Raw genomic sequence first — 13,868 nt, 5'->3', positions numbered from 1 at the left:
TACTGGGGGACTTCAACGCTCATGTTGGCAGCGACAGTGAAACCTGGAGAGGTGTGATTGGGAAGAATGGCCGCCCGGATCTGAACCCGAGTTGTGTTCTGTTATTGGACTTTTGTGCTCGTCACAGATTGTCGATAACAAACACCATGTTCAAACATAAGGGTGTCCATATGTGCACTTGGCACCAGGACACCCTAGGCCGCAGTTCCATGATCGACTTTGTAGTTGTGTCATCGGATTTGCGGTCTCATGTTTTGGACACTCGGGTGAAGAGAGGGGCGGAGCTTTCTACCGATCACCACCTGGTGGTGAGTTGGCTGCGATGGTGGGGGAGGATGCAGACCTGGCAGGCCCAAACGCATTGTGAGGGTTTGCTGGGAACGCCTGGCAGAGTCTCCTGTCAGAGAGAGTTTCAATTCCCACCTCCGGAAGAACTTTGAACATGTCACGAGGGAGGTGCTGGACATTGAGTCCGAGTGGACGATGTTCCGTACCTCTGTTGTCGAGGCGGCCGATTGGAGCTGTGGCCGCAAGGTAGTTGGTGCCTGTCGTGGCGGTAATCCTAGAACCCGTTGGTGGACGCCGGCGGTGAGGGATGCCGTCAGGCTGAAGAAGGAGTCCTATCGGGTTCTTTTGGCTCATGGGACTCCTGAGGCAGCAGACAGGTACCGACAGGCCAAGCGGTGTGCGGCTTCAGCGGTCGCGGAGGCAAAAACTCGGACATGGGAGGAGTTCGGGGAGGCCATGGAAAAAGACTTCCGGACGGCTTCGAAGCAATTCTGGACCACCATCCGCCGCCTCAGGAAGGGGAAGCAGTGCAGTGTCAACACTGTGTATGGTGGGGATGGTGCTCTGCTGACCTCGACTGCGGATGTTGTGGATCGGTGGAGGGAATACTTCGAAGACATCCTCAATCCTACCAGCACGTCTTCCTATGAGGAAGCAGGGCCTGGGGAATCTGTGGTGGGCTCTCCTATTTCTGGGGCTGAGGTTGCCGAGGTAGTTAAAAAGCTCCTCGGTGGCAAGGCCCCGGGGGTGGATGAGATCCGCCCGGAGTTCCTTAAGGCTCTGGATGTTGTGGGCTGTCTTGGTTGACAAGACTCTGCAACATCGCGTGGACATCGGGGGCGGTACCTCTGGATTGGCAGACCGGGGTGGTGGTTCCTCTCTTTAAGAAGGGGAACCGGAGGGTGTGTTCCAACTATCGTGGGATCACACTCCTCAGCCTTCCCGGTAAGGTCTATTCAGGTGTACTGGAGAGGAGGCTACGCCGGATAGTCGAACCTCGGATTCAGGAGGAACAGTGTGGTTTTCGTCCTGGTCGTGGAACTGTGGACCAGCTCTATACTCTCGGCAGGGTCCTTGAGGGTGCATGGGAGTTTGCCCAACCAGTCTACATGTGCTTTGTGGACTTGGAGAAGGCATTCGACCGTGTACCCCGGGAAGTCCTGTGGGGAGTGCTCAGAGAGTATGGGGTAACGGACTGTCTTATTGTGGCAGTTCGCTCCCTGTATAATCAGTGCCAGAGCTTGGTCCGCATTGCCGGCAGTAAGTCGGACACGTTTCCAGTGAGGGTTGGACTCCGCCAAGGCTGCCCTTTGTCACCGATTCTGTTCATAACCTTTATGGACAGAATTTATAGGCGCAGTCAGGGCGTTGAGGGGATCTGGTTTGGTGGCTGCAGGATTAGGTCTCTGTTATTTGCAGATGATGTGGTCCTGATGGCTTCCTCTGGCCAAGATCTTCAGCTCTCGCTGGATCGGTTCGCAGCCGAGTGTGAAGCGACTGGGATGGGAATCAGCACCTCCAAGTCCGAGTCCATGGTTCTCTCCCGGAAAAGGGTGGAGTGCCATCTCCGGGTTGGGGAGGAGATCTTGCCCCAAGTGGAGGAGTTCAAGTACCTCGGAGTCTTGTTCACGAGTGGGGGAAGAGTGGATCGTGAGATCGACAGGCGGATCGGTGCGGCGTCTTCAGTAATGCGGACGCTGTATCGATCCGTTGTGGTGAAGAAGGAGCTGAGCCGGAAGGCAAAGCTCTCGATTTACCCGTCGATCTACGTTCCCATCCTCACCTATGGTCATGAGCTTTGGGTCATGACCGAAAGGACAAGATCACGGGTAAAAGCGGCCGAAATGAGTTTCCTCCGCCGAGTGGCGGGGCTCTCCCTAGAGATAAGGTAAGAAGCTCTGTCATTCGGGGGGAGCTCAAAGTAAAGCCGCTGCTCCTCCACATCGAGAGGAGCCAGATGAGGTGGTTCGGGCATCTGGTCAGGATGCCACCCGAACGCCTCCCTAGGAAAGTGTTTCGGGCACGTCCGACCGGTAGGAGGCCACGGGGAAGACCCAGGACACGCTGGGAAGACTATCTCTCCCGGCTGGCCTGGGAACGCCTCGGGATCCCCCGGGAGGAGCTGGACGAAGTGGCTGGAGAGAGGGAAGTCTGGGCTTCCCTGCTTAAGCTGCTGCCTCCGCGACCCGACCTCGGATAAGCGGAAGAAGATGGATGGATGGATGGATGGATGGTCGTGACGTAACACATTTTGATTATGCATCCTATTTTTTTTTTTTTTAAATTTGATCTAGTCATTCGTATGTACGTTATGAGGCACTCCTTGGTCCAAAATACATCACTAAAGCTATTGATGCACTGTACATTTTGGTGTTGAGCAAACGCTGTCTATATGCCTTGTTTGTTTATTTCAACTAAATATTTCCTATATTACTATACACTCAGGTTGGGATACGTCTCACGAATGTAGGCTCACTTTAAATTCTTATTTTGCTTTATGGAGTTCATTACTGTTACTGTAAGGGAGGAGACTCCGGAAGTTAGCATTAGTCAAGTTAGGCTAAGTAAGAGCGAGAGAGCTCAGATAAGGTTCTTATTTAGGGTGGGTAGTAAGGGTAATTGTATTCTAATGTGTGGGGTTCGTTGAAATGTGTCTTTATGTCATTACTAGTTTTTTATTTAGTTTTATTTTTTATTATTCTTTCTTTTTTTTCTTACCTGGGTGTTTTGTACCACTTTGTTATTTTTATTTTTTGCTGCTATACCTTCCCTCTCTCCCTCCCGTTCCTCCCCGTGGGGTCTAAGGCGTGTCAGACAGATTTACTGTTGGGGTCTAGTGGATGGCGGATGCTGGTAGGATGACGAGTGACGGAGTGCGTATCATCTCTTGGAACACCAAAGGCATGAACAACGCCGTCAAAATTGGTAAGGTCTTAACTCGTCTGCAGCATCTTAAAGGGGACATTATATTTCTGCAAGAAACACACCTGAAGACATCAGAAAATCTCCGTATTAAGAGTTCTTGGATGAGCCATTTATTCCATTCCAAATTTTCTGCTAGTGCTAGGGGTTCGGCCATAATTATCCATAAGCGTGTTATGTTTGAGCCAGCAGACGTTACAGAAGATAAAGAGGGTCGCTATGTTGTGGTTTCGGGCATGTTACAGAATACACCGGTAATTTTAGTCTCTGTGTATGCACCTAACTGGGATGACGACACTTTTTTCACAAGACTTTTTGCTAGGATCCCCAACGTTGACAACCATCGCATAATCGTAGGCGGGGATTTTAACTTAGTCCAGGATGCGATTCTTGATCGATCCTCCCATACCCGAAATACACTATCCAAAGCAGCAGAGGCTGTGTCAACTTATGCAAACCAAGTGGGACTTTCGGATCCCTGGAGATTCAGGAACCCACATGGGAAGGCATTTTCATTTTTCTCGCACGTTCACCATTCGTTTTCCCGTATTGATTTCTTTTTAATAGATAACAATCTCTTGCATTGTATTAATGCATGCGACTACCACCCGATAGCCGTCTCTGACCACGCGCCAATCTCAGTCGACATTAAATTTCCGCAAGGTGTAACCGGCCGCACAATGTGGAGGTTCAGCTCACACTTGCTCTCAGACATTAAGTTCAAAGATTTTATTGAAACAGAAATTCGTACCTATATTGAGTTTAATGACACCCCTGATATTGGAAACAGCACTTTGTGGGAAGCACTTAAGGCTACTATCCGAGGACAGGTGATATCTTATATTTCCAGGATGAGGAGGACTGAGAGGGCTAGGTTGACGGAAATTGCTAAAGAACTCCTCGACCTCGACAATGTATACGCTGTTTGTCCATCTCCAACCCTGTATAAAAAGCGTATTCTGCTACATTCAGAACATGACCTGCTTATGACGCACATAGAAGAGAGACAACTGCGACAATCCAAACAATGCTTCTATGAACACGGAGACAAGGCCGGCCGACTTTTAGCTCAACGGGCCAGGGCTGCTTGCGCATCGCGGTCAATCCCCAAAATTAAACTACCCGATGGTAGTTATACTTCCGATCCAGTGGATATTAATAGGTGTTTTTCCGAATTTTACACTAAATTATACACTTCTGAATGCTCTCCTGTCTCCGCGATTTGCCCCAACCCCCTCGATTCATTAACATATCCTTGCATTGATATAAACATTGCCAGGGAGCTGGGTAGACCTATCTCCTCGTCAGAGATACAGGAGGCAATCCGATCTATGCAAAATGGAAAGTCGCCCGGCCCTGATGGCTTCACAGTTGAATTTTACAAGGCTTACTCATTATTGTTATCCCCCATTTTAGCAAGAATGTTTAATGATTCCTTCAACGCCGGCCGCTTACCAAGGACCTTGTCAGAGGCTTCCATTTCACTACTTCTTAAGAAAGACAGAGATGCTACCTCTTGTGGTAGCTACAGACCGATCTCACTTTTGAACGTGGACTGCAAGATTCTGGCGAAAGTTCTCTCTATACGTCTTCAAGCCGTGATGCCCTCAATAATTTCGGCTGATCAGACAGGTTTCACGCTGGGGAGGCATCCATTCTTCAATACCAGAAGATTGTTGAATATAGTTCTCTCTCCAACATCTGATACTCCGGAGGTTGTGGTGGCGCTGGATGCGGAGAAGGCGTTCGATAGGGTGGAGTGGGGCTACTTATTTTTTATTATGGAGAAATTTGGTTTTGATTCTAAATGTATTTCTTGGGTTAGAGTGCTGTACAAGACTCCACTTGCCTCCGTACATACTAACGGCATCCGTTCAGCGTACTTCCCTCTCCAGCGTGGGACCCGGCAGGGATGTCCACTTTCACCCTTGCTGTTTAATATAGCCATTGAACCGCTTGCTATTTGGCTTAAGAATTGGGAGGAATTTCAGGGTATCACTCGTTTCGGTCGGGTTCATAAGCTCTCCCTATATGCCGACGATCTTCTGTTGTTCGTTTCAGACCCCTCATCCTCGCTTCCCCATATACTATCGATTCTGGATCAGTTCGGTCGTTTGTCAGGGTACAAACTGAATATTCAGAAAAGCGAACTATTTTTTGTGAATAATTTGGCAAGGTCACTCCCGCGCTCACAATTCCCCTTTAAGATCTCGGAGGAAGGATTTAAATATCTGGGTGTGTTCGTCTCGAATTCTCCCACAGAGCTGTTCCGTAAAAACTTTCAAGCACTGCTAGACAAATGTAAATCGGACTTGTCCAGGTGGGCTGCCCTCCCCCTATCCCTAGTTGGCCGCATTAACCTCATAAAAATGATTTTACTTCCGAAATTTTTATATCTCTTTCAGCACATCCCTATATGTCTCAACAAATCATTTTTTGTTGGCCTTGATCAACAACTTCTTGCTTTCATTTGGCAAAACAGGCCAGCCCGCCTTGGGAAAGCCACTCTACAGCTCCCTAAGGCGGAGGGTGGTCTAGCACTTCCAAACTTTAGAAATGATTTCTGGGCCTGCAATATTAATAAACTTCTGTACTGGGTCCATTGCGACTCCCCAGCCGCCTGTCCACCTTGGGCTCACATAGAGATGGCATCGTCTAATGGTTCCCTGCACGCGGTGATTTGCTCACAGCTACCATTATGTTCATTGGGGACCTCCCTAAACCCAGTTGTTAAAAATACCATTAAAATTTGGACTCAATTTAGGAAACATCACGGCTTGCACAAGGCTTCCAGCGGTGCTCCGATTTTGAACAATCCCGCCTTTCTCCCTGCCTGCTCTGATTCTGCGTTTCGAACTTGGTCGACTAACGGACTTAAAATTCTCAATGACCTATACCACGATGGAGTGTTCTCTTCCTTCGCTTCTCTGTCAACAAGATACAATCTGCCTAATACTCATTTCTTTCGATACCTCCAAACAAGGCATTTTATTAAAAAACAATTTCCTCATTTTCCCAACCGCCCCCCAGAAGCAGAAATCGATCGGTTTCTCTCCTTTGACTCTGACCAACGACGTTTAATATCTGTCATATATAATGAAATCGGCCTTCTGAATCCACTTAATACTTCACCTGTCAGAGAATCATGGGAGCATGACCTTGGAGCACCTATACCTGACGGGAGGTGGAGAGAGGCTTTGAGGCTGGTACATTCATCGTCCATATGCGCTAGGCATGGCCTAATACAATGTAAGGTATTACATAAAGCACATTTCACCAATGCCAGACTGGCTAAAATATACCCCAACCACAGCGACACTTGTAACCGCTGTAGGCAATCCCCAGCTGACCATTTGCATATGTTCTGGACGTGCCCAAAACTCTCAAGTTTTTGGTCGGCTATTTTCGACACTGTTGGGCAGGCCCTCGATAGAACAATAACACCCAGCCCGCTGACTGCCCTTTTTGGCGTTCCCCAGGTGGACGGTTTACCTGCAACCGCTCGTCATGTCATTGCGTTAACGACTCTGCTGGCTAGGCGTACAATTCTTTTTAAATGGAAGCTCCCCCCCCCCCCCCCCCTATCTAAGTTTGCATATATTCATGTGTGTCTATATTTGTTGTGGGCACTAGGTGACAATTACCTTGGGAATTAAAGTGGGTGGGTACTGTAAGGGGTGGGGTTTACTATGTTACATATTGTAAAATGTGCAGATGCCTCAACTTGCTGTTGCCATGATCCATCATACTGTACTGTCTGCAAAATTCAATAAAAATATTTGAAAAAAAAAAAAAAAGCATAATTTTTGCTCGGGTAAGGTTGCATTTCATGATTTAACTTTGCATCTTCTGAGGTTTGTTGCTTTGGTATTGTTGCACGCGCCGTTTACGAGTAGCGTGTCTTTCCCCGTCCGTCTCTATCAAAATATAACTGTAAATGTAAACATTGTGTATGTGCTGAAAGCTTCATTTATGGTTGCCTTTGGTAAAAACGTAACTCTTTTAGGTTTCATCACATTTGATTTATTTTATTTAGTGCTTATTATTATTATTTGGTGCTTTTCGAATCACTCGCAGAAAACGTGTGTCTAAGAAATACATATAATATCAAGATAATACTTAAATGGGAAATAACATTTGTTAAAAGTATATCAAACAAATCTTGTCTCCGCCGAGCCATAACAGTTGGATACAAGATGTCTTGCGGTGTCTCCAGTTAGAGAAGCTTCGGTTCTCTCAGAAAGGATCTGTGTCATCTTTCCATAAAACTTGGGGCCCCCTCCTAGACCTTATTAGAGACAAGCTTGACATCACCCCAAGCGATTCGAGTAACACAACTTAGACAGAGCTGACCGCTGAAGCCCCCACCCCCGACCCTCACTCCCTGTGTTTATTTACTTTTACGTTATATTATTATTATTATTATTTTTTTTGCACATCTTATGTAGTATTTATTTATTTATTTACCTTATTTATTTTTTGTTTATCTTTAATATATTTGTTTGATTGAATCTAAGTTTGCATATATTTATGTGTGTCTATATTTGTTGTGGGCACTAGGTGACAATTACCTTGGGAATTAAAGTGGGTGGGTACTGTAAGGGGTAGGGTTTACTATGTTACATATTGTAAAATGTGCAGATGCCTCAACTTGCTGTTGCCATGATCCATCATACTGTACTGTCTGCAAAATTCAATAAAAATATTTGAAAAAAAAAAAAAAAAAATCTCCCGAAATTCAGTCGGAGCTGGAGGCCACGTCTCAAGGTTGGCAAGTATGCTATTGTGTCCTTGAGCAAGACACTTCACCCTTGCTCCTGATGGGTCGTGGTTAGGGCCTTGCATGGCAGCTCCGCCATCAGTATGTGAATGGGTGAATGTGGAAATAGTGTCAAAGGGCTTTGAGTACCTTGATGGTACAAAAGCGCTATACAAGTATAACCCATTTACCATTTACCATCTACATTGCGCTTAATAATATGCAGCTTCACTCTATTGATAGTTTTTTTGGGGCAAGTTTAGTTTGAATTCTTTTTTTTGTATTTTGGCCTAAATTAAGTATTTTCAAGCATGAAAATGACTAAAATAAATAAATATATCAATATAACAGTAGTATTGGCCACTAGATGAGACTGAACCAATCGGTTGGTTGGCTGAAGTTTATTCCGAACATGTATACAATTTCAATATGATACATCGCATATTTTCATTTTTCTTTACAACATGTCCGAAAAGGAGTAGGGAGAAGCAGAGTGTGCTATTCAGTATCATGGTCACTGATTGGCTCAGCCTGGGGCAGCATTACTATATTGAATTAAAGGAGTGTAAAACTGACTAAAGGGTGTTATTTCATGTCTAGAGGGCTTTCTTAATGGTATACTTAGGTCATAAACACGTTTTTTTTTTAATGGTTTAGCTATGAAAATATTTATATTTTTAAATCAACTTACCACAGTCAGGCCCAGAACCAATTAAATAAATGAGGGTTTACTGTATTGATTTCAAGAAAGAAGTCATAGCAAAGTATGAAAGTGGTGTCCATGTGGCTCCCCACCATCCCTCTACTTCCCCCCTCCCTTTCTGCTCATCGTCGTTTTCACAAAAAGGAGTCTTAAATAAAGATAGAACTGTTATTTTATCATTTCTCCATTTTGTCATTCTGAAAAATTTACATAATTTTTTGCATATAAAAACTATCATTAGTCTAGTTGTTTGTTCATATTTTGCGCTTCTGTAGGGTGTAATTGGATATGCGCTTTTTTTTTAATAGAAAAATTGCTTGGGTATTCCTATATATTTCTGTCTTTGTATGCACTTATGGAAAGTATTATGAACAAAAACAGAGATACCATGATATTTATTTTGCACTATTGGGCAGCACGGTGGAAGAGGGGTTAGTGCATCTGCCTCACAATACGAAGGTCCTGAGTAGTCTTGGGTTCGATCCCGGGCTCGGGATCTTTCTGTGTGGAGTTTGCATGTTCTCCCCGTGACTGCGTGGGTTCCCTCCGGGTACTCCGGCTTCCTCCCACCTCCAAAGACATGCACCTGGGGATAAGTTGATTGGCAACACTAAATTGGCCCTAGTGTGTGAATGTGAAAGTTGTCTGTCTATCTGTGTTGGCCCTGCGATGAGGTGGCGACTTGTTCAGGGTGTACCCCGCCTTTCGCCCGATTGTAGCTGAGATAGGCTCCAGCGCCCCCCGCGACCCCAAAAGGGAATAAGCGGTAGAAAATGGATGGATGGATGGACTTTATTTATATCAAAGAATTAAGAGTGCCCCAACTCAAGAGTGTTTTGAGTGAAGAGCTGTCTCTCGGCTCGTTGGTATTTTTAAGTTGCAAGCCAAAATTCGAGTTCCAAGCATCCCCATCGTTAGTTTGCGTTCACACTTTTGTAACACGGTTACTGAATGAAGTGAACATCCATCCATCCATCCATTTTCTACCGCTTGTCTCTTTCGGGGTTGCAGGGGGGTGATGGAGCCTATCTCAGCTGCATTCGGGCGGAAGGCGGGGTACATCCTGGACACGTCGCTACCTCATCGCAGTTGAAGTGAACAGTTGCAGTTATTTGCCCATATCTCTGCACAATACTTCAGGTATGAAAACATTAGCGATTAATAGAGATTATGGAGTAATCAATCAGAACATCCATCCATCCATCTCCTACCACCTGTGCCTCTCGGGGTCGCAGGGGTGCTGGAACCTATCCCAGCTGCACATCACCAACCCCTGTCATACTGTGCTGCCTGGTACAGAACATATCTAGCTTTATTTAGTGTTGACATATTTATTTCCACTTTATTCTGTATATTTTTTACATGAGATTTCCAGTTCATTTTATCATCTATTATTATATATTATACTATTATATATTCTGTCTGTTTATCTATTTTTGTCAAACCATCTCTTTAATTTGTTAATTTCTTCTGTTCTCTGTGTTTTCTTCTGAACAAAACACAGTCATGTCGTCTGAAAATAATTCTAACTTTAAGTCCTTTGTACCTTTAGAAATGTTGTTTAAATAGAGATTGAACAATTTTGCTACCAGTATTGATTCCTGGGGTACACCACAATATATATTTATCTCTGTAAACGTTCGCTTAGCTTCACATATTGCTCCCTGGTGATTAAGTAGCTTCTTACCCAGTTCAAGACCTGCCCTATGATGCCATAGTGTTCTAATGTGTTGAGATTTTATGATTAATTATGTCAAATGCTTTTGTTAAATCCATAAACACTGCAGCTGCACACTGTTTACCATCTATTGCGTTGGTGAGCTCTTCCGTTATTTAGATTATTGCCATTGATGTTGAAATGTTAGCTTTGTATCCGTATTGGTTGTCCAGTTGTATTTATGATTTTTTTCCAATTTATTGTTAAACAAGATTTAAATGATTTGACAAAACTGTGGAAGTAAAGAAACTGGTTTATAGTTTTTAAACTGGTGTTCGTCTCTAGTCTTAAAAATCGGTATGACTTTTGCTATTTTAATTTTGTGTGGGAATTTGACTGTTTGAAATAGATAGGTTACTGAGGTACGTTAAAGGTTCTGAAATCTCTTCAGTAACCTTTTTTTTCGTTTCCATATCAATTCCATTACAATCAGTTGAGGTCTTGGATTTACTTCATTTCACAATTTTGATTATTTTATCCTTTGTCATGAACAGAGTAGGACGCCACAGCAACTGCCAAACATAATAAGTAATGATAATAATAGATATTATTTGTTATACACATTTCATTTGCAGATCAACTGGTCTAAAAAGGGGTATATTTAAAGGCTAGAGTATATGAATGAGTTTTAAGATGGGACTTAAATGCTTCTACTGAGGTAGCATCTCAAATTGTTACCGGTAGGAGCGCTAGTGCGGTTAGGAGCGCACAAATAGACTATACGGAAACTCAAAACAAGGCTAAGGTGAGGCGTGAAAAGAATGAACAGCGTGCCACAGCAGTGAATTCTCGCGCGCTAACTAAAACGCAAGGCTGGCTTAAATGGGCTGTTGATTACTAAAGGCAGGAATATACTCTTGGGTCGCGTAGCTTGCGTCCCCCACAACAGCGTCTTGTTTGGTTTATAGGTCTTCCGTGGGGTGTAGTGCCAGACTTGTTATTCTCTTTCAAAACATTAAAGGGGCAGTGTCTCCAAAAGGAGCAACTGCTCGGGCCACAACATTAGGTACACCTGCAGACTGCAGCACGGATTTCATATTTAATTTATTCACAACTCCTCCAACACGAACATTATTGTTTTTGCACTTTTGGCTTCTTATTAAATAACTTTTTCAAATACATTCAATCTTGCACGTGGAAACTTTAAGTGTGGGCTTTAGTTGATATAACACTCCCGTCAGGGGGTGCATTCTACGCCGGGGGTGCATTATCCGGCACAACACCTGGACGCTACAATATACACCCCCGCTACCTCCAAACCCCCCAAACCCCTCCAAAACACACACACACCTTGTAGCGTCCCGGAAGAGTAAGTGCTACAAAGGGTTCTGGGTATTTGTTCTGTTGTGTTTATGTTGTGTTACTGTGCGGATGTTCTCCCAAAATGTGTTTGTCATCCTTGTGTGGTGTGGATTCACAGTGTGGCGTATATTTCTAACAATGTTAAAGTTTTTTATACTGGCACCCTCAGTGTAACCTGTATGGCTGAAGATCAAGTATGCGTTGCATTCACTTCTGTGTGCGTGTCAAAGCCGTACATATTATGTAACTGGGCCAGCACTTGTTGGGCTGGACTAAAAGAGGATGTTACAATTCTCGGGAGGGGCACTGAAATTTGGGGTCTTCCGGGAGGTTTGGCAAGTATGAGAATTAGCGGTGTACCGCGGCACCGCTGTTGTATATGATCGACGGGCCAGCTCTAATGTTAATTTGATATCGCCTCACGGGCCAAGTGAAATTACACGGCGGGCCAAATTTGGCCCACGGGCCAGAGTTTGATACCCAGGGGATAGAGTATACAAATTAGTTTTTAGATGGGACTTAAATGCTTCTACTGAGGTAGCATCTCTAACTGTTACCGGGAGGGCATTCCAGAATACTGGAGCCCGAATAGAAAACGCTCTATAGCCCGCAGACTTTTTTTGGGCTCTGGGAATCACTAATAAGCCGGAGTTTTTTGAACGCAGATTTCTTGCCGGGACATATGGTACAATGCAATCGACAAGATAGGACGGAGCTAGACCGTGTAGTATTTTATACGTAAGTAGTAAAATCTTAAAGTCACATCTTAAGTGCACAGGAAGCCAGTGCAGGTGAGCCAGTATAGGCGTAATATGATCAAACTTTCTTGTTCTTGTCAAAAGTCTAGCAGCTGCATTTTGTACCAACTGTAATCTTTTAATGCTAGATATAGGGAGACCCGAAAATAATACGTTACAGTAATCGAGACGAGACGAATAATGAATAATGATCTCAGCGTCGCTAGTGGATAAAATAGAACGAATTTTAGCGATATTACGGAGATGAAAGAAGGCCGTTTTAGTAACACTCTTAATGTGTGACTCAAACGAGAGAGTTGGGTCGTAGATAATATCCAGATTCTTTACCGAGTCGCCTTGCGTAATTGTTTGGTTGTCAAATGTTAAGGTGGTATTATTAAATAAATGTCGGTGTCTAGCAGAACCGATAATCAGCATTTCCGTTTTCTTAACGTTGAGTTGCAAGAAGTTAGCGGACATCCATTGTTTAATTTCATTAAGACACGCCTCCAGCTGACTACAATCCGGCGTGTTGGTCAGCTTTAGGGGCATGTAGAGTTGGGTGTCATCAGCATAACAGTGAAAGCTAACACCGTATTTGCGTATGATGTCGCCTAGCGGCAGCATGTAAGTACTAAAGAGTGCAGGGCCAAGAACCGAACCCTGGGGAACTCCGCACGTTACCTTAACATAGTCCGAGATATTGTGTTTCACTATGTAAAAGCGCTTTTAGTCACTAGAGAAAAGCGCTATATAAATATAATTCACTTCACTTCACTTTACTACGGTATACCGGTATTAATATAATATCGAGATACTAATGAATCATAATCGGTACTATACCGCCTCTGAAATGTACCGGTTTTATTTAAGGACAAACTTGCAATAAGAAACATATGTTAAGATGTTTTTGTTCAAACAAAGCCAATAATGCAATTTTTTTGTGATCTCCTTTATTTAGAAAAGTACTGAAAAGTACCGAAAGTATCGAAATGATTTTGGGACCGGTACTGGTACCAAAATATTGGTATCAGGACAACACTATATAGAAACAACTTGTTTTCTTCCATTTTCCTGGTACTTTAAGTGATCGGTCTCGGCTATACACTGGTCGTCCATAAACTTGGCATCGGAACGATACCAACATTTGCTGTATCGTCCGCCTCGCATGAGCACATCCCCCTGGAGACTATATGACAGATGTGCAGACACCATTGAGTCAAATCAAAGTGATTGGTTAAACTAGATTTCACTAACACGGTGCAGCTTGTTTTTTTTGTATCAATTCATTGACAAAACTGCAATTGTCTGCAGGCATATTAAAAATTTTTTTAAAAAAATGTAGGAGGTGGAGAGAGCTTCTCTCCACGCTTCAGTCCGTCTCCTCTCTTTGAAAGCCTGCACGCTGCGTCTCAGGAGCCGCGTATCCCCCTCCTCTGC

The sequence above is a fragment of the Nerophis lumbriciformis genome, linkage group LG09 (genome assembly GCF_033978685.3).
Source record: "Nerophis lumbriciformis linkage group LG09, RoL_Nlum_v2.1, whole genome shotgun sequence".
Lineage (NCBI taxonomy): Eukaryota > Metazoa > Chordata > Actinopteri > Syngnathiformes > Syngnathidae > Nerophis > Nerophis lumbriciformis.
This window is presented reverse-complemented; position numbering follows the sequence as displayed.